At 43.9% G+C, this 20,271-nt stretch overlaps 1 protein-coding gene across 12 annotated transcripts in view; it reads right to left on the bottom strand.

The window, feature by feature from the left end:
* The window catches only part of HIVEP3 (HIVEP zinc finger 3), a 448,346-nt gene that overhangs the window by 342,021 nt on the left and 86,054 nt on the right, over window positions 1–20,271 (bottom strand). For 6 of the 12 annotated variants that reach the window (XM_078073297.1, XM_078073305.1, XM_078073306.1 and 3 more), the window contains one exon: window positions 14,751–14,862. The gene's annotated coding sequence lies outside the window, so the exon portion shown is untranslated. Of the gene's footprint in view, window positions 1–13,876; window positions 14,047–14,750; window positions 15,245–16,212; window positions 16,417–20,271 lie in introns of those variants that run through there. The other 6 variants (XM_078073308.1, XM_078073302.1, XM_078073303.1 and 3 more) reach the window with 5 other exon arrangements.

Raw genomic sequence — 20,271 nt, 5'->3', positions numbered from 1 at the left:
TACTGATCATTTCCTGCCCGGCACCAGGAGAAGCTGCTGACACCTTTCTGATCAGCACACAGAATGGGGTGCCCAGTCCCAAGCAACACAGTCACACAGGCCTGCGCTCCTATCCTGCACCTCCACTCACAGATGTATGACCTCGAGCATGACTTCGTGACTTTGACCTCTGAAGGCTCAATTCCCTTGTCTCTAAAACAGTACCTGGCCTTGGCTGTACATTAAAATCACTGGGCTCCAGAGTGTTTAAAAGTCCAGCTGCCCAGGATTCACCCCAGACCAATAAAATCAGAACACCCCAAGATGGAAATCATTGCTATAAGGGCACACCATCTTCCAATTCGCCAGCGTGCATTAACGGAGATGAACACCATGCTTTACCCAGAGTGCCCCGTAAAAGGTGCTTACCACATTGTATTGCTCAGAGCTCCCAGACTCCAGAAACACGCCCCACAGACCCACAGAAGACTGTGCTTTGGAAGTATTCTCACTTTGGCAAATATCAAACATCAATCCCACATTCTGATTTCTCTAGTTCTTTTGATCACTCTGGCCCGGACTCATCTCATTCTTGGAGAGAAAAAGGGCAGACCCACAAAGTGTTTCCTGGAATGTAGGCCTGTTAGGCTAAGTCCTCATTTCCAATTATGTACTCAGTGGACCTCATATCCCTCACCCTAAGAAGAGAGTCACCACTCAAAGAGAGCTTCAGTTCCTGGCCTGCAGAGATGACAGGGTCAGGGATGGACATCCATACCCCTGACTACTATCAGGGTCCTGACAATTACATCCTTGATAGAACTATAGGAGAATATACCTGGGCCTGCACCCCCTTTGCCGTATCTCTAATCAATATAGGGCTTCAAGCCCTGTGATACATGAGGATTCATGCAAACCAGGGTATGAGGATCTAGGGTGTGGGAGGGGCCTTTCCAGGCCTTGCTGCCTATGTGGTTGATGTGCATGGACCCGGAACTGGGACAAAGCAAACAAGTGGGATTCCCTTGCAACTTGTAGTTATGTTTTTCAAGGCATAATGAACACTCAAGAGAACCAAAACAGAACTTTAATTCAAGAATTAAAAGGAAGCAGCTAGAGCCCCAGCTAGAAGAAGAGCTGACAGATGACAAGGGGGAAAAAAAAGTGCTGTCCGCCCAGTGTGAAGGCAGTGCTTGTTATCCGATGGGAACTCGGATGCTGGGGTGTCAGGCAACAGAGTGGTTGATGGGAACTGCTCTGGTCCCATCATGAGCTGCTAAGAAGAGATCCCACCATGTGTTCCAGACCCTGATATTTCTATTCGTCGAGTTATTCAACAGCATAGTATTTATTATGGGTCAAGCATATCTATCTATCTATCTATCTATCTATCTATCTATCTATCTATCTATCAATATTTCACAATGCCATTCAGTAGGTACTCTTATTATACCCATTCTGCAGATAAAGAAACTGAGTTAAGGAGTTTGTCCAGAGTCCCACAGTTAGAATGTGCTGGAGTTGGAATGTGAACTCTGGCAGTCTGGCTCCAAGGCCCGTGCTCTCAATCCCTGTGCCATACTGTTCCTAGTCTAGAGAGGGTATCAAGCAGGTAGACAATCAGAACACAGTGTCTGAGGGATGCATGAGGGGCTGGCACAGGGAGTGGTATCCAAATCTCTTTATTATTTCCTGCTCATTCATAAGAAGGGAAATAGAAGGGGCCACCTGGCGACAGGCTGATGGGTGCACAGACAGATAAAGCGGGCATTCCAGTCTCTGGAGAGACAAATAAGGAAAGAAGCTTGACTAAGTATTTACCCAAGAGAAATGAAAAGATATGTACACACAAAAGCCTGTCTGTGAATGTGCGTGGCAGCTTTATTTACAGTAGCCCCAAAACAGAAAACAACCCAAATGTCTCTCAGCAGGTGAGGGGACAAAGAAATGGCAGCACCTCCACATGCGGGAGTGTGACAGGGCCATGCAGGAACGAGCTGCCGATGCACACAACAGAAATGAGTCTCAGAAGCGCTGTCCCGAGTGCAAGAAGTCAGGAGCCATGAAAGCACCTGTTGTAAGATTCCATCTCTCTGGAGTTCTAGAAACAGCAGAACTCTAGTTTCAGAAACCCGAGCGGTGGTTGCAAAGGGAAGGGAGTGGGAGGAAAGAACGGACAGCAAACAGGCACAAGGGAACTTCTAGGGGATGGTGGAGATGTCCTGTATCTTGACTGCGGTGTGGCTGGAGATGTTTGTCAAAACTCACTGAATTGTATACATTAAAGGGTGGATTTTATTATATGTACATTATGCTCAATTTCAAAAAGAGACTTGATGTCATCCAGTCCCACCTGAGATGTTCTGGGTTCCGGAATGAGAGTTATATATGTTCTGCTTCTTTTGCTTATTTCCCTTTTTTTTTTTTCCTTTTCTTTCTCTCCCTCTTTCCTTCCTCCCCCCTTCCTTCTTCCCTCCCCTCCTTCCCTCCTTCCTTGCTTCTCTTCTCCCTCCCTCTTCCCTCCCTCCCTCCCTCTCTCCTCTCCTCTCTCTCCTGAAAGCCTACTCTCTCCCTGTCCATGCCAAGCTAGTGGCAGGCCCCTGAGCCCCAAGCATTTCCAGCACTGCCGTTACAAATTAGTGGAAATGATCAGACATCCAGCCTACTTCAGAGGGGCAGCTGTTCAGCAAAACTGGCCAGTGACCCACAGAGAAGGCTGGTGAGCCCACGAGGCTCTCTCATTGGGCTCCTCTGTGGCTTCTGCCTCCCAGATAGAAAGTATGCATATATTAGATGAAAAAGAGGAAACACCTTTCCAAGAATTACTTGGCCTTGGGAGGAAGGGCGGTCATTTGTCTCTGTCCAGGAAAAATATCATTCACCCTTGAATTGTTCTCTCTAAAACCTTTGGAAATGGGGTTAGGGGTGACGGGATGCAGCAGGGGAGAAAAGGAGGTAGAGAGAACAGGGAAAGCAAATGCTTTCTGGTGTACTGCTCTGGGGTAGTGGCAAGAGGAGCCCCTACCATCTTTTCAAGGATGGAGGGAGAGAAGAAAGCCTTCACCCAACCAGTTTCTGCCAGGCTCCCTAATGCCAGGGGCAGCCCTGCCCTAGCCGGATGAGAGGTGAACACAGAAGTTAACAGGGCAGGCAGGCAGCAGGAATGGGGACAGAAGAAGAGACTGGCATTGTTCCCTTCGGTGGGTCTGCAGGGGGCCCATGGCAGCCGGAACGTCCATCTGCTATGCCCCACCATTAGTAGGCTCACAGGAAGGGAAGGGGACAATGACAATCCAACAGCCCCTCACTCAGAAATACATCAGGAAGTGAGCAGCAGGGCCCACCTTCCCAGGAGTAAACCACATGAGAGTAACCAGTCAGGGCTCTCTTAGGTAGACCCCTCCTAGCAACAGAGAGTTATAAAGTCTCTCAGCCAAAAAGAATGCAAGTTGAGTTCAGCCAAGCACAACCCAGCCACATGGACAGTGGGAGGGTCTGGGGATGTCAGCTGTCTCCAAGTCCAGCTTGCTGGAATTTGAGACAGCCAGTCTTAGAGAACTGGATGCTTGCACTTCTTTCTCCGCCCCACCCCCCCTGCCCGCAAAAGAGAGTTGGTCCCCAGGTGGGAAGGCCTATCATTCAATAACAAACTAAGAATGAAGAGATAAGGGTAGCATGAAGGTGGGACTCTGGCCCAACACCCGGCGGGGGGATGACGACGACAACAACAACAACAAACCCTAGCTATCCAGAAGAGAAAAGGTAGCAATTCTGAGCATTTAGCCCTTAGTGAGTGGAAAAGCAAAGAGACCATCTCTAATCCTAATTAACTCTTATTCCAGGTTTGGAAAAAAGCTGCATCCAGAAGAAATGCCCTGTCAAAACAGGACAGTCAATGTGTGGAACTGAAAATCAGTTAAAAATCCATCAGTTCGGGCGCCTGGGTGGCTCAGTCGTTAAGCGTCTGCCTTCGGCTCAGGTCATGATCCCAGGGTCCTGGGATCGAGTCCCACATCGGGCTCCCTGCTCGGCAGGAAGCCTGCTTCTCCCTCTCCCACTCCCCCTGCTTGTGTTCCTGCTCTCGCTATCTCTCTCTCTCTGTCAAATAAATAAATAAAATCTTTAAAAAAAAAAAAAAAAAAAATCCATCAGTTCTCCCATGCTACCAAGAAAGAAGAATTAATCCCCTAACCACGGATGAACTTCTCCATTTAAGGGCTAAACTGTTAACTACTCAATGTCACTCATTTCTATTCTGGTAAGACTCTTCTTCACAGGTTTAAAACATCCATACTCCATCCACTAGCACCAGTTAGTCTTCTATCTTAGCCTGGAAGAAACCTGTGCAAGGTACATTACTAAGAACAAGCCATCATATCTACTGAATGAATCATGGAATAGACTGACCATTGAAATAAATGCGTATAAATTCATCTATCCTGTCAATAGACGCAGCATAGTCTTTCATGTTTAACAAGTGTTAAGGTTTATTAGGTGGGGTATTAAAGAAAACTCTACAGAGTTTCTCTACAGAGAAAACTCTGTAGACTTTTACTTATAAACCCTGTGGACTAGATATGTAGGCAACTCTACTGAAAACAACAAAGAAAACTGGATACTATAGAGAAATATCTTTTTGAATGACTAATGAGCTGGGAAGTTTATAAGATACATTTAGCAAGTGAAAAGTAAGTAAAAGCTGGAACCCAGAATGGGAGCCAAGCCTTAAAGCCAGTTTGAGGATCTCTGCCAAACAAAGTGACCTTGAGGTTCATTTTTTGTGGCCTAAGGAGATAGGCTGAGAATTTCCCATAAGTGATAAATGATACTCTCACATGGATCCTGGAAGTCTAATGAGTACCAAGTTTAAGAAACTAAAAGAAATATGCACTCAGGTGCATCTTTGTGAAGATGTAGAACACCAAAGACAAAAAAACAAACATTCAAAAGTAGTCAGAGAAAAAAGAAACATTATTGTCAAAAGAAACGTAAGACTGACAGTAGATTTCAAAGATGATGGTGGAAAACAGAAGGTGTTTGAGTAATAATTTCATTGTATTGGACAGAAAATAACTGAAAACCTAGAATTCTACCCCGAAAAGATAGCTCTCAAAAACAAGGGAGAGTTATTGTATTTTCAAGCAAAGAAAAACAGAGAATTTGTCACCAGCAGACCCTCAAATAAGAAAATTCTAAAAAAATGTATTTCAGACTCCCTCAGATAATATTAAACAAAGCAAAATTGGTAGAGCTCTATTAACGTCAATCAGAATAGACTTTAAAAGTCTTAAAGACTTAAAGAATCACTAGAGAAACAAATGCAACTCCATTATTAAAGATCCAATTCACCAGAAAGATAAAACAATTCTAAACTTGTAGGTACATATTAACAAAGGCCTGAAATATATAAAACAAAAAACTGGCAGGACCATAAGGGGAAAGAAAAATCCACAATCATAGTGGGAGATTGTAATGCACTTCTCTCAATGACTAACTGACCAGGCAGACAAAAATCAGTGATTGACAGAAAAGATTTGAACAACATAGTTAAGAAGTTTTATCCAGTAGAGTTATACAGAACTATATCTAACAATGACAGAATCCATGCAACATTGTGAAAACTGACCACATACTAAGCCTCACACAATAAGACTCAACAAATGTAAATACAAAAGGTTGAATAAAATTTACAAACAACATTTACCAACCATGATACATTTAAGTTAGAAATCATCATCGAAAAGTTTACAACAGGGCACCTGGGTGGCTCAGTCAGTTAGGCGTCTGCCTTTGGCCCAGGTCATGATCCTGGGGTCCCAGGATCGAGGCCTGTGTAAGGCTCCCTGCTCAGAGGGGAGTCTGTTTCTCCCTCTGCCCCTCACCCCGTTCTCGTGCTCTCTCTCAAATAAATAAATAAAATCTTAAAAAAAAAAAGGTAACAACACAGGAAAACAAAGAGAGGTCAGGACATGAAGAAACACAGGTACACATAACTTATGAGTCAAAGAATAAATAACAGTAGAAATCATAAAATACTTAGAACCAAATGACACAAACATATTCCATATCAAAAACTGTGTCATGAAGTTAGAATGGAAATACATAACCCTATAATGTTCATAACAGGAAAAAAGTCAAACATTCAACTTAAGAAGTTCAGAAAGAACAACAGAGCAAACCTAAATAAGTTAGAATGGAGAAAATAATAAAAATTAGTATAGAAATTAATTAACTAGAAAGCAAAATAAATGACAGGATCACAAAGTCAACAACTGATTCTTTAAAAGATTAATAAGATAGACAAAATTCTGAAAACGGTATTCAACAAAAAAATATAGAGGGCACAATAGTATTATAAGTGAAAAAGGGACACATCACCATAGATGCTACAGAGCTTAAAAGGATAAAAAAGCACATTATAAATAACTTTATGGTAAAAATTTTGAAAACTCAGACAAATGGATAAATTCCTAAAAAAAAAAAAAAAATCTAACTTACAAAATCAATTCCAGAAAAAAAAAAAATTAAAACCTGAAAATAGACCAATAAATATTGAAGAAACTGAATCAGAGGTTAAAAATCTCCAGGGAAGAAAGCATCCCAGCCCTACATAACTCTTTTTGAGGAGAGATAAAGAGAAAACATTCTACAGCTCACTTCACAAGTCTAGCAGAACTGGATACAAAAGCCTGACAAGGATAATATGACAAATGAAAATCACAGTCCAGGGGCGCCTGGGTGGCTCAGTCGGTTAAGCGGCTGCCTTCGGCTCAGGTCATGATCCCAGGGTCCTAGGATCGAGCCCCGCATCGGGCTCCCTGCTCAGCAGAGAGCCTGCTTCTCCCTTTCCCTCTGCCTGCCGCTCTGCCTACTTGTGCTATCTCTCTGTCAAATAAATAAAATTTAAAAAAAACAAAAAAAAGAAAATCACAGTCCAATACACTCATGAATGAACATCCATAGATGCACAACTTCTAAACAAAATAACAGTAAAACAAATCTAGCAATATATAACAAAATGAATCCACCATGACCAAGTCAGGTTTATTCTAGGAAAACAAGATTAATTTTACATTGGAAAATAGTTGACCAGACATTAACAAAGTAAAGGAAGAAAAAAGTACATAAATTCACTCCAAAAATGCAGAGAAAGTATTTTATAAAGATCTATTTATGATTTAAAAAAAAAAAAAACACTTTGCAAACTACTGAAGAATGGTAGTTCCTTATCCTGATAAAGAATATCAAATCCATAGAGAACATCATTCTCAAGGGAAAATACTAACCATGAAAGGCAAAATTAAAACCTTTAGAAAGGCAATACAAGAGACTGTTTTATGACTTTGCCATAGGGAAAGACATCATTAAAAAGACACAAAAAGTTCAGTGATAAAAGAAAGATTGATGAAATTTTATTACATTAAAATTCAGAATTTCTGCCACTCTAAAAATACTAAAAAAGGTCCAGAAATATTTCACAAATTAGGAGAAGGTATTTCCAACACTAAGAAATAGTGTCCAGCATACATAAATAACTTCTACAAATAAATGAGAAAAATACGAACTACCCAATTTTTAAATAAATGGACAAGAGATTTGAAAAGGCACTTCACACACACACACACACACACACACACACACACAACCAAAAAGGTCAACAAGCATATGAAGAGATGCTGAAACTCTTGAGTAATCAAATGTATACAAATTAAAAGCAGATATGATACTATTATACACCCACAAGACTGGCAAAAATTTCTGACAATATCCAACAAAACATAAAGTACTAGCAAGGATATAGAGCAAAAGGAACAATTATACACTGCAGCTGGGTATAGAAACTGGTCAAACACAATAGAAATTAGTTTTTTTACTGAGGTAAAATTCACATAACATAATGGAAATTAATTTTGAACTAGTCTAGTAGCACTGAAGAGGCCCACAGTCTATGACCAGTAATTCTACCCCTCCGTATATTCCCTAAGTAAACTCACATACATGTTCACCAGGGGGAGCTTGAACAAGAATACTCACAGCAGCATTATTTAAAATAGCAAAAAAAAAGTGGAAGTAACTTCAGTGTTTGTTAATAATAGGATATGTAAACCACAATATAGTCATTCAGTGGAATATTACAGTTCAACAAAGTGAAAAAATTTCAGCTAGTACACTCAACAACATGAACAAATCCAGGAATGAGACATTTGACAACTAGTCGAGCCATAGTCAGTCAGAGGGGATCCCAGACGCTGTGTGGGAGCTGGGTCCCAGGACCCCCGGCTGGGCCAGGTGTGATTCCCTCCAGGAAGGTGAAGGGACTTGAAGAGGTCTCATGAGGGCACTCGGGGTGGGGCGGTGGGTTGCGGACGGGTGGTCAGGCGATCAATTTACCACCAACAGATATGAAAATATTTCACGAGTGTGGCACCCAGTGCAGTAGAGGTGGTCTGCATGGGCTAACTATGAACACAAGAACACAGGAATACCAACAGTATAATTCCATTTCTATAAAGTTCACAGACATACACAACTAGAGATACTGTTTAGAGATACAAAACATAAGGGGGTAAGACAATAAAAAAAAAAGCATGGGGAAAAGAAACAGAAATATCCAGAAAATGGTTATCCCAAAAGGAAAGAGATGGGACAGGATGGATCAGGGTACCACTCTTCAAAGGTAAGAGTAACATTTCTTATAAGTTGACTGCTGAGTACCTTTACACTTTATATACAGTTTACAAGTGTTCTTTTGAATCTAGTGGCTATTTTAGCAATGCTACTTAAAAAGAAGTTCATGGAGAAAAATTTAATAAGACACTCCTATAACAAATTGCTGTGGTTCCTGCCCCATCTTTTCTAGTTGCTTGGCAAAGATGATCTCCTCAGTTGTAACTGATGGAGCTCTTAAACTCACTTAAAATTCTAAGAGCTTCCACCCAAATCACTCCAGAAACATCCTTGCAAGAATCTCTCCAGTAAGGTGCAGCAAGGCCCAGTCTCCAGAATACATTCACTCTGACTCTTTTATTTAATGTAATCATAATCACAATGCTGGGATGTTTTGTTTTGTTTTTTTTTAATCTCCTGGAATCTCTTGAAATTCTGAAATCTTTAAAATGAGGGCATGGAGCAAATGACTCCATCCTGTCTCTCTTGCCTAGATTTCAGTGGTGATGCTCTCATTTTAAGTCCTTTACCATATGCCTCAGCTGTGTGATGCCCCAATTCTCTTCATCAAGATTTGCTGACAGTCAGGGGAAGATTCTAAGAGTATGTTAAGTATACATTGAGGGCCAGGAAGTGCAGGGAGTTTGGGAGGTTGCACGCATGTGGTTTGTTAGCAACTCCAGCCATGCCTGGCATTTGTAGTTTCAAGTTACTTTTTCAGCTATTGGTGAACAACCCCTCATGGCAAAATTTCTTCTCCTGAAGTATTAAGTGTTAACGCTGCATCACAAAGCTACAGGGCAAGATCAAGTCTCTCAGCTAGAGAGGGAGCCCGCCAGGAAAAGAGAAACTCTCTGGAAGTGAGATAAACTTTATTTCCTTGAGTGCCTGTTGAAAAGGCAAGTAATCGGTGGCCTGGGAAGAATCCTGGGAATCTCTTCTCTCTGGCCAGAAACCTGATTCAGAAGGAAGCCAAGGGCCTGTGCAAATATTTCTGCCTTTGCAAATGTGGGGATCTGCCAAAAGGTTGAGATCGGGCCATAGAAAAGGTCAGGGTCTGCTGTGTTGACTCTGGATTGAGGAGGTTTTCAGAATTCTTCTCCTTTTAAAATTCAATCAGTTCCTCTTTATCAGGGATCCTCTGATCTTAAGACAGCTTTAGCCTCTCACGCCAAGCCTGGGAGTCCCATGAATGGCTGAAGAGACTCACCTTGGTAACAGAGGCTCAGCAGAGCATGTCTTGCACTTCTAACACTACTTTTATTTTTCTTCATCGCTATTATTTGCTTAACAGTCACACACACATTACTCGTTTTTTCCAAAGTTGGCCCTGAACCCCAATTCAAGGACCCATGTACGTTCAGAAAGTTCCCAAGATTCCTGAGACAAACTTCCCTGTGCTTCTCCCTGGCTTCACTCCCCAAATCTGAGGGGCATTTTTTTCAGTTCATCTCCACTGCACATCTTTGTAGATGTAAAGCCCCACTCTTGTCCTTTTTCTCAAAAGAATGCCCGCCACATCTGGTACTTTGTAACACTTAGTAATGATGGGAAGAATCACATCACTATGCAGGCATGGTTTTCATCAACAAGCTGGATCTATGGCTCAAGCACATATTCCCAAGTGGGACCCTCCCAAATGGGCAGCCCTCTGGGGAGTGGGGTTCAGTCACCTCCCACCATTACTTCCTCTGCCTTCCAAGCCCCCTGATTTTGGAGAATACCCTTTTCTCTTCATTAGTACATCAGTAACCCTTTGCTTATATATATGGAACTTCTGGACAGTTCTGAGCATTTCTGATCATACTCAATGGCCTATTGTCAACAGGTTTTAGGGTTTTTTTTTTTTAGCGAGTTCAAAAGTGTCTTCAAATGTTTTACCAAATGATGAATTTATGTGTACCTAGAAAGTGAACAGTTCGGCTACTTTATTTTTTTTTAAGATTTTATTTATTTATTTGACAGAGAGAGACACAGCGAGAGAGGGAACACAAGCAGAGGGAGTGGGAGAGGGAGAAGCAGGCTTCCCGCTGAGCAGGGAGCAGGATGATGCGGGGCTCAATCCCAGGACTCTGGGATTATGACCTGAGCCAAAGGCAGACACTTAACGACTGAGCCACCCAGGTGCCCCCAGTTCTACTTTAAATTAGTGTCTTCACATTTTTGACATATGCATCAGATTCAAAAGTACTCTTTAAAAAGTGTCAGCCTTCAATTCACTGTCCTCTGCTTTTGTTTTTCCTATTGCGTTTGTTTTTGGAGTAAATTGTTAACTTGGGAAATCGGCATTGGGTCAGGCAAAGCTGAGCTCTACTGGTGTAACTCAGATATCCTTCCAGTTTTGAGCACAGTGTCTGAATTGCATAAACACCACAGTGTAGCCTGAGAGTGTTGTCATGACATCTTGAACTCATTTTTCTGACTAGTTTTTCAACAGCACACTGGTAGTAGGGAGGCCACAGCGCCTACCCTGACGTAAGAGACCCATGCCACTAGGGCTGACCTTTCCTACTCTGTCTTCTCTATCACTGGGTCTCTTCTGATCATTTCCAGCACTAAAGTCACCAAGTGGGAAGGCTCTAAGTGTGTCTCCGGTCACAAGAAGACAGGTTGGGGCTCCCGTGTTTCCCTCTCAGTATTTTCTGTAGCTCAAATGTTAAAACATAAGCACTGCTAATACCAGCATAATGGTTCCCTGCTAAATTTCAGCAAAAGGTCATAAAGTTCTCAATTAATTTCAACAGGAGTGCTTTATAGTTACGATTTTGATCAGAAAGCCCTTGGTTGTCCAGAAACCTCAAGGGTTCTGTTATCCTTCATAAATGCATTTTTTCCTTTAAGCATCATGCTAAAAAAAAAAAAAAAAAAAAAGCATTTGGGGTATACTGCAAAAGCTCATGCCTTCTTAAGTTGGACACACAGAATGTCATTCAAACTGTTCTTGATGCATAAAGGACATTGTGAGCATCAGTTACTAGGCTACAAAACAGGGTTTGGAAGACCTATCAAAATACATAAAATTTCATTGTATTGCTTATATCAAATACTTATATTAGATAGCCCTAAAATTCTATGCTTTTAATTCCTGTGCCTTTTAAATTTTATTTCATTTTTTTTTATTTTTTCTGTTTCTTACGTTACTAGTACTTCTTACTGGCACTTACCCGAAAGAACTTTAATAACCCCTATACTATACTGTGTCAATCTCTTCCAATTTGTTAGGGGTACTTGGCAAATTAAAACCAAGCCCCTTAGAAATTTACATAAACGAAGACTCCTGAAAGAAAGCATGAAATGTTCTGCAGTGGTCAAAATCTATGAGTTATAGCTCATGGACTTTATGACATCCCCCCCCCCCCCCGCTAAGTGAAATTGTGCAAATGTGAGTTTCAGATTGCTATGATGTTATCCTGATCCTAGCTAGCTACAGAGCACATGTTACCTTTCAGCCCGTGTCATTTTCTGCTCAAGATATTTCAGTGGGCTTGGTAAGGCTATGATGAGGATACCCACTTTACAGATAAAACACAACATTGGTCAGCATGTGGCCAAGCCTGGCCTGAAACACCAGCGCTGCCTGCTCATGCAGCCAGTGTTCCCTGCCCTACTTTCCCTGGGCTTCTGCAGATGTGCAAACATGCTCTGATCCCCCCAGAAACGGAAAGAAGGACAGCATGTCAGAGCATCCCTGGTGGACATTGTGGAGGCAGAAAAGAACCTGAAAGACATCAGGAACTCAAAGAGCAGGAAGTGGGAGACAAGTTCAAAGCTATCCAGCTGTCACACGGCTTTCTCTCCATTATCTCCCATCAAGTTGGGGCCTAGAATCTGCCAGGACTTCAGACTAAATGCATCTTCTTCTTGCAGGGAACTTTTACACACTCAACGCCTTAAAAGCCCACTTGGCCAGGACCCCGAACACAGCACACCCTTCTCCACTCCAAGGAGGGTGGCTGCCTCTGCAGCACAGGGGCGGAGACAAGCCAAGCACGGAGCCAGCTGAACACAGCCTGATCTGCTGCCGTGTGTACACATTAGTAGCTAGCTCTGACAGCGGACCCACCAGGGTGCTGGAGGGAAAAAAACAAGTTTAGCCTGAAGAGGCCAGACTTTCCCATCAAATTAATAAGTCTACCCAGCAGCCCTAGGCTGAGGTGCTAAGGGGTGTGATAAAGGAGCCCCATGTGACAATTCTGTGTCTTCTGGGTGCCTTCACTAAGCAGAATGGGGAGGAAGAACAGAGAGTAAAGTGTCATCCATACCTTCCCCTCCTGCCTGCAGCTCTCCATATCGCAGTGGGATAGCTGTTCTCCTATCTGCCCCCCAAAAACCCCCCACAACATTTTAATGCAAGAATGCAAAGGGTCTCCGGCCTCTGCCAAAGTCATCACAGTTTTAAAGAGCAAAGGCCAAGCAGCTCAGCTGCCTCTGAGGTTTTCTCAAGCCCCACAGGGTGGCCCAACCCCAGAGCGAAACTGAAACCCCAGCGGGGCAGAAACTCTTCCCTTCCGGTAAGCATGAAGAACAGCTGGGACCTAAAGCAAGTGAGCCTGGGCCGGTCACCCTGGATTCAGGATGGTGCTCTCCCTTCAGTGAGGAACCCAAGGGGCCCTGCATGGGTGATTCCAACCTTCTACAGGCTCAAGAGGGGTGGGATGACCAAAGGAAAATTCAGACAAGCAATGACTAGCTGAAAGGGACGTGGGAGGGTCTTCAGATGAACACCAACCCCAAGCCAACGCCACCCTGTCCCCAATAAACACGTGGTCTTTGCCCCTGTGTGTGTCACAGAAGTTGCTCAAATTGCTCCACTTTTCCCCACACTCTCCCTGCCCCCCAGCATACACATAGTTACATAAAAACATCTTAAACGTGGGACCCAACTCCTTCAGTCCGGGGGAGGACCGGGAAACGATGGGGAGCTGCTCGGGCGCACGGTCTGATCATTAGTTGGGAGTTACATAATCACACAGACAAGGGCTGCAGAAGGTTCCCTGGAGATCAGTTCAGCGCACACCCCATTCTCCGCCACCCCCCACCCCCAAAGCCCAGAAAGCGAGCCAGTTTTAACACAGCTGAAGCACAAGATGTGGCTTGGAGCGGGGGCGGGGGGGGGGTGCGTTTCGCTGCTGCTGTGGCAATGCCAACGGCTGCCAGAAACAGACCCTCCTGCCTGCAACCACTGCCCCCAAAGTTCCAGGGACGGCCGAGCCACAGAAGTTGTCCTGACCTGCAACGGAAACCGAGGCAGCCACGTTCAACGAAACCAACGCGCGGCCTCCCAGCTCCTCGACACCACTTGGGTCCCAGTCTCTGCGGGTTCAGGCTGTCCGCCACGCTCAACAGTCCCCAGGCAGCCCGTGCAGTCTCAGCCGGGGCCATTCAGCGCCACCAGTGTTTCTAATTTTAAAAGATGGTAAAATGTGGGGCACAGCTTGGAGAGGGGGCACCCGCTTTGCTAGCGGTAAGGCAAGAATCCCCAATAGAGCAGGAGTTTGGTTTCTGTTTGGTTTTGTTTGCAGGGGAGGCAGCTTGTGATTCTGCTTTAGGAACATGGGGAGGGGGGTGGCGGTTAAGGGGAGAAGGGAAAGCTCTCCCTCTGCTTTGGCACACAGCATCTCCCCGCACTCAATCTCCTTTTCGGCAGCAGAGACCGCTCAGGTGGCCCTGAACCACGCCGGGGCAGCAGCAGGCAGCGCAGGTGCCCCGGCGGCGAGGTGATCGCCGGGCCGCGGAGGCTCCCGAGCGAGCCTGGGGCTGGGGGGGCGGGGGGGGGGCCGGGGCTCGGGTGCGGGGCGGCGGCGGGCGAGCGGGGAGCGCGCGGCGCGCACAGGGTTACAGCCACGGCCGCCGGGATTGACGCGCGGGGGTCACTTGAGGCTCGCACCGCTCCCCCGGCACCAGGCCGAGCAGCCGCTCTGCCCACCGAGGGCACCGCACGCCGCGCGGCCGCCCACCCGGACACCTTGCCCAAGAAAGGCAACGACAAGATGGAATCGCAGCCCGCTATTCCACTTCCCCGTGGCGGCCGCAGGCAAAAAACACAATAAATAAAATCAAGCGCACGGAATCCATCCGCCGAATAAAAATCCAGAGTCCCCTACCTTCGGCCTTGGGATGGCAAACTGGTCCTGTGTTCTCTGACCCACGGATCCAGCCCCTTCTTCATGAATTATTCCGGTCAGTCGGGAATTTGTGCGTTTTTTTCATGAACACCTGTTTCAAGTAAGGGGTAAAGACCTTATTGAAAGAATTGTCCTTAAAAAATAACGTGTGCATACATATGTCCATCCAGGCATGCATGCGTGTTTGTATACACACATATGCACACGGAATGTACATGTACATTGAAGCACCAAACTAGGCAGTTGGATAATGGGAGAGTCGGCTGGTTGTGAGCATGCTCACGCCGGGAACAGATCCACCCTCTGTTATTCCTCTGAATAAATATAAATCACGATCAGAAACCCAAACAGTAGCATCCCTCTTGAATTCCTGCTGCTGAAAAACACGGAATAAATTCAGACCGCAGACACAGAATCTAATCAGCAGCTGTTTGCTGAATCCAGAGCCAACCCATGCCTCGCTTGTCTTTTCCACTATGAGTCCAGACCTTTTTCTGAAACGGGTTTTAACCTTTTAAAGATACAGTACACCAATTATCACTTTTGAATAGCTATTTCTCCAAGCGCAGGGAGGCTAGTCCCATGCCTACAGCCACAGGGCAGGATTGCATAAAGTGATAATGATTTCATTTATCTGTGGCTTTTGAACAAAATACAGCGAAAGAGAGAGAGGGAATGCAAATGCAAGGTATAAACCTAGAGACATTTATTGCAGTGATGGGCTTCTCCGGGACTAATAAGCATGTTTATGTAAACACTATGATCCTTCACTTCTGAACACACGTATTCACAGGGTCAAACAATACAGGGGACACCTATCACCCCTCGAAAGCCCCTAACTGCTGTCAGAGGACCAGGAAGCCTGCCAAAGAGGCTGAAGGAAGTGGGGACTTGTGCCACCTCAAGAGTTAACCACAGGGTTAACTTATCCTACAGCTTCAGGTGCCCTGTCCTCAAACTAAAGGATCCTTCCAGCACGATTTCTAAAGTATAATGTAATCCAGGACCAGATCTTATTCCAAGACATTTTTTTTCTCCAACCAGAATCTGGAATCAAAACTACCACCTGAACCTTTAGAGTCTCTAAGATTCAGACTTAGGCCCTTCTTCAAGATTTTGTTAACAACACTTTTTTTTCAGGGCTAGGTTGAGCACAGAGATAGAAAAATGCAGTGGGGGAGGGGGAGGTAACCCCCAGCCCCAATTTTTTTTTTTAATTATTCATTAAGTATTTCAGCCACCCGGATGGTATTTGTTCCAGTTTTGCTTTGGCTTTTAAAGAGGTAGCACCGAGAAGGAACCAAAACTCCTAACCTCACTTATGTTTGAAAGGAAGGAAAATGCCCTTGACAGTTGCTTTTTCACCCCAGGAGCCCCCAAGCTCCAGAATGGCACTGGCTGCTTCTCCTCTGGTTCCCACCCAGCAGCAGTAGCAGCTTACCTGAAGAGCAACCCTGGGGTTCCTACAGCCACTCCCTGGGGCACGTCCCTCTAGCCCTATAGCATCAGAGCACATGCCTTCCCTTGGCAAACCGCTAAAACCAATGCGCTGTCCCCCTCCCACATCGTGGCAGGTACTGCCTCTGCTGAGCCCTCCCAGCCACACACACACACTCTCTCTTCTCTCCTCTCTTCCAGGGCTCTTTAGCAGAAAATTATCATATTTCATGTGTCATCGCCCTAGCTAGCTGGGCCCATCCCTGATTGGCTGGGCGCTGGCAGCCGGAAATGTCACCAGCCACACAGGTTGGAACTGGCTCTCCCGCGGCCAGCAGCGACCTGAGCCCAGGAGGCAATGTGACAAGGCTCAGACCTACCACAGGGAGCCCGGCACTCCTCTCCCTGGTCTGGCCCCTTGCCCTCTCCCGGCTTCTCCCCGTACCCAGCCCTGGGGGAGGGGACTGCCAGGGGATGTGGACCAACTCTCCAGCCATGCTGGGAGCCAGAGCTGTCTCCAGCTGCAGGGAGAGAGGGAGATGCTGAAATTCCTGCTCTTCCCAGCATGTTGGGGAAGAAACTAGAGATGTCTCCATTCGGTTTTAAAGATTTGGAGAAAGTGTTCCTGACAAAAACAGTCTCTCACATTCAAAAAAAAAAAAAAATTATCAGTAAGGCTGGATGAAGACAAGATTTTTTTCCCCCTTGGGAGTTTATCTGCTGCTGTTCTTTATTCCCCATCCAACATCTCCTGCACCGAGGTGTCATAATTGTAATATCCCAAGGCTGTCAGGGAACCCAGAAGGCGGCTCAGTCCATCCTCTTCCCTTAACAGAACAGCCCTGACCCTCCAGAAAACTACCAGAGAAGGAAGGAAGCTTCTTCACTTGGCTTTGCAATGTCTCATGGTATCACACAACTTTTTAAGAGTTAAATGGTCTTCTCAGTGACCAACGCGAGTCACTGTGGCTGTAATTTAAGGTTGGTCCCTCTTGCCCTATCTTCAGCACGTTTAATGTGACTTGCCATTTGTCTCACCTCATTCTGTTCTCCTGACCAAATTAAGTCCTATCTCTGGGAAACTTTTTGTGAAAGTTGATTCTCAAATCTTTAATTATGCTGCTTTATTCTCTAGACTTTAGAGAAAAGCCTCCCAGAGCTAGATGAGACTGAAAGCTCATTTGGTCCAGAATCCATATGATGCTTCATTCCCCTCTATTTCCACTCTGGAGCTTTGGGTCTCTGGGATGGTAAACTGGACACATACATTTACTCCACTCCTCCAAAAAAATAAAAATTTATATACCAAAATACAATTGGCAGTGCTGGGAGCCAAAGAGAGATGCCATCAATAAAGCCGACATTTTGGAAAATATGAGGAAGACGTAAAGTAGATGGGATGTGGGTGAGGAAAAGCTGATCAGTGCTGATAAAGTCATGGTTCTGCACAGACCTCCCAAGAAGAAAGTGCACAGGTTTCCAGAAAAGCGTCCTGGAAAATCCCAAGCTCAGAGGATCAGAGAGTTAAAACAAAGGTCATGGGCATCAGTTCAGAAGCAAATTAAAGGGCATCAGGAACTAAGCTGGTTCTCTCCACATGGAATTGTAGTCATCCCACAGCGTCTTTGGAAAGTGGAAAATTTGTCCCTAAGACGGGTAGAAGTCAGAGGCTGACCTGGGGCAAGACCCCAGCTCATTTGGGAATGAGGAGAAGAAGGAGGAGGAGAGGAAAAGGTTATTTAAGTAATCAGATTAGACACAAGATTTAACAGAGAGATCCAGAATATCCAAAATTAGTCTGACAGGAGTTCCAGAAAGAGACAACATTTTTTATGAATGCAATAATCATGGAAGAAAAAGATTTCCTTGAGTTGAAGAAAGACTTTAGGCCTTAGATCATGTAGGTCTAAGTGCTAGGCTGCAGTATAACCGAAAGAATACACGATTCTAGATGTAGGTTGATACTCAAAAAACAAGGAGAAGCAACTACAAGCTTCCTGATAGGGGAGAAAAATCAGGCTGCTTAAAAGAAAAGAAAATCAGACTGATACCATACTTCTCATCTTCAATGCTCTGCGAAAAGACAGTGGCACAATTTTTACAGAATTCTAAGAGAATATTACTGTAACTCAAGAATTCTACCAGCTGCCAAACTATAATTTCTCTCATATGTGATGACAAAAGAAAGGCATGTTCAAAGACACAGAAATTATATCACCCCAATACCTTTATTAAATTTTTAAAAAATTATTTGAAGATCTATTCTGCCCAAGAAAAAAAATAAGCCACAGAATAATGAACTCAAGAAAGGAGAAGATATGTTATATAAGAAAATCTAATGAGGAATAAAGCCAATAAAAGGTATGGTTAAGTATAAAAATAATTGATAATGTGGTTGTAAAGTTTAAATGTGAGAAGTTTTGAAATATTAGACAGACGGAGATATCTGGAATTAAACTTTCATATGATTTCAACAACAGAAAAACGAAAATCTCAATAGAATGAGTAAGTAAAATCATTTGAATAAAAAAATAGGATGAGAGGATTATTATGGAAGGCAGACAATTAGAATTCCATCTATCTCCTCTCTTCCCACGACCACATTAAAATGATAATAAGGAAGTTTTTTTAAGTTGAAATACAGAATGACAAAGAAAACAGTAGAAGAGCTATTAGCCAAGAAAATTGAAAAAGAAGGATTGGGGGAGGGACTGAATTTATCAACTATAAATATACACTTTAATACTATAGTAAATAAAACAGTATATAGCACAGATGTAGAAACCTACAAAATGGATCAATGGAAATGAATAAAGTCAAGTAACAGATTCAGTGTAGCATTTGCTGAAAACTGAATTTTAAATCAATAGGGCAAAGAATGTATTGTTCAATAAATAATGTCAGACTGTGGTTATTTAAAAAAATATATTACTTCTAGGGGCACCTGGGTGGCTCAGTTGGTTAAGCGACTGCCTTCGGCTCAGGTCATGATCCTGGAGTCCCGGGATCGAGTCCCGCATCGGGCTCCCTGCTCAGCAGGGAGTCTGCTTCTCCCTCTGACCCTCCCCCCTCTCATGTGTGCTCTCTCTCTCTCATTCTCACTCTCTCAAATGAATAAATAAATAAATAAAATCTTTAAAAATATATATATATATTACTTCTAAATCATACCTTATACAAAATATATTCTATCTTCACAAAAAAAAAAAACAAGAAAAAGTAGATGTTATGATTGATCTATAAATCATAGAATGTTATAAAGTTGTTGTTTTTTTTCCTAATAGTGTTAAAAAGATAATGTGGTTATCCCCTCTCTGCTTAACCACCATTGTGGTAGGCTCCCAAAGATATCCACTTCCAAATCTCTGGAAACTCTATCACCTTATATGGCAAAAAGTGTGATTAATTTAAGGATCTTGAGATGGGGAGATTATCCTGAATTATCTGGGAGGGCCCTAAATGTAATCAAAGTATCCTTATAAGAGGGAGGTGGAGGGCAGAGAGGAGGCAATGTGACCACAGAGGCTGAGACTGGAGTGATATGGCCACAAACTGGGAAGCCACCATAAGCTTGGAAGAGGCAAAGAACAGAGTCGTTCCCTAGAGGCTCTGGAAGGAGCACAGCCCTGATGACCCCTTGATTTCAGCCCAGTGAAACTGGTTTCAGATTTCTGGCCTCCAGAACTCTAAGCAAATAAATACCTTGTTTTAAGCCACCAAGTTTGTGGTCATCTGCTACAGTAACCATAGGAAACCAATACAGGCACCATGATGAGAGACAGAGTACTTCCTAGGGGGTATGATAATGATTAATGCCTGCAACAACACTTACTCTGTGCCTGGTGCTGCTAAACTATATACATATCTAATTTCTTTTAATTTGCTTGGGAGTAGGCAGTAGAAAGTTGTGGTTACTATGACTCTAGCACCTAGTAGCATGTATGCCCCGGCGTGTTATATAACCTTCTAATGCTGCTTTACCTCACCTGGAAAGTAGAGGTAAGGATGACACCTACCTGATGGGATTGTTAAGAACAAAGTGAGACCATCTATGTAAAGTGCT

The sequence above is a fragment of the Halichoerus grypus genome, chromosome 5 (genome assembly GCF_964656455.1).
Source record: "Halichoerus grypus chromosome 5, mHalGry1.hap1.1, whole genome shotgun sequence".
Taxonomy (NCBI): Eukaryota; Metazoa; Chordata; class Mammalia; order Carnivora; family Phocidae; genus Halichoerus; species Halichoerus grypus.
The sequence above is the reverse complement of the archived record's forward strand: the minus strand, read 5'-3'. Positions and strand labels throughout refer to the sequence as shown.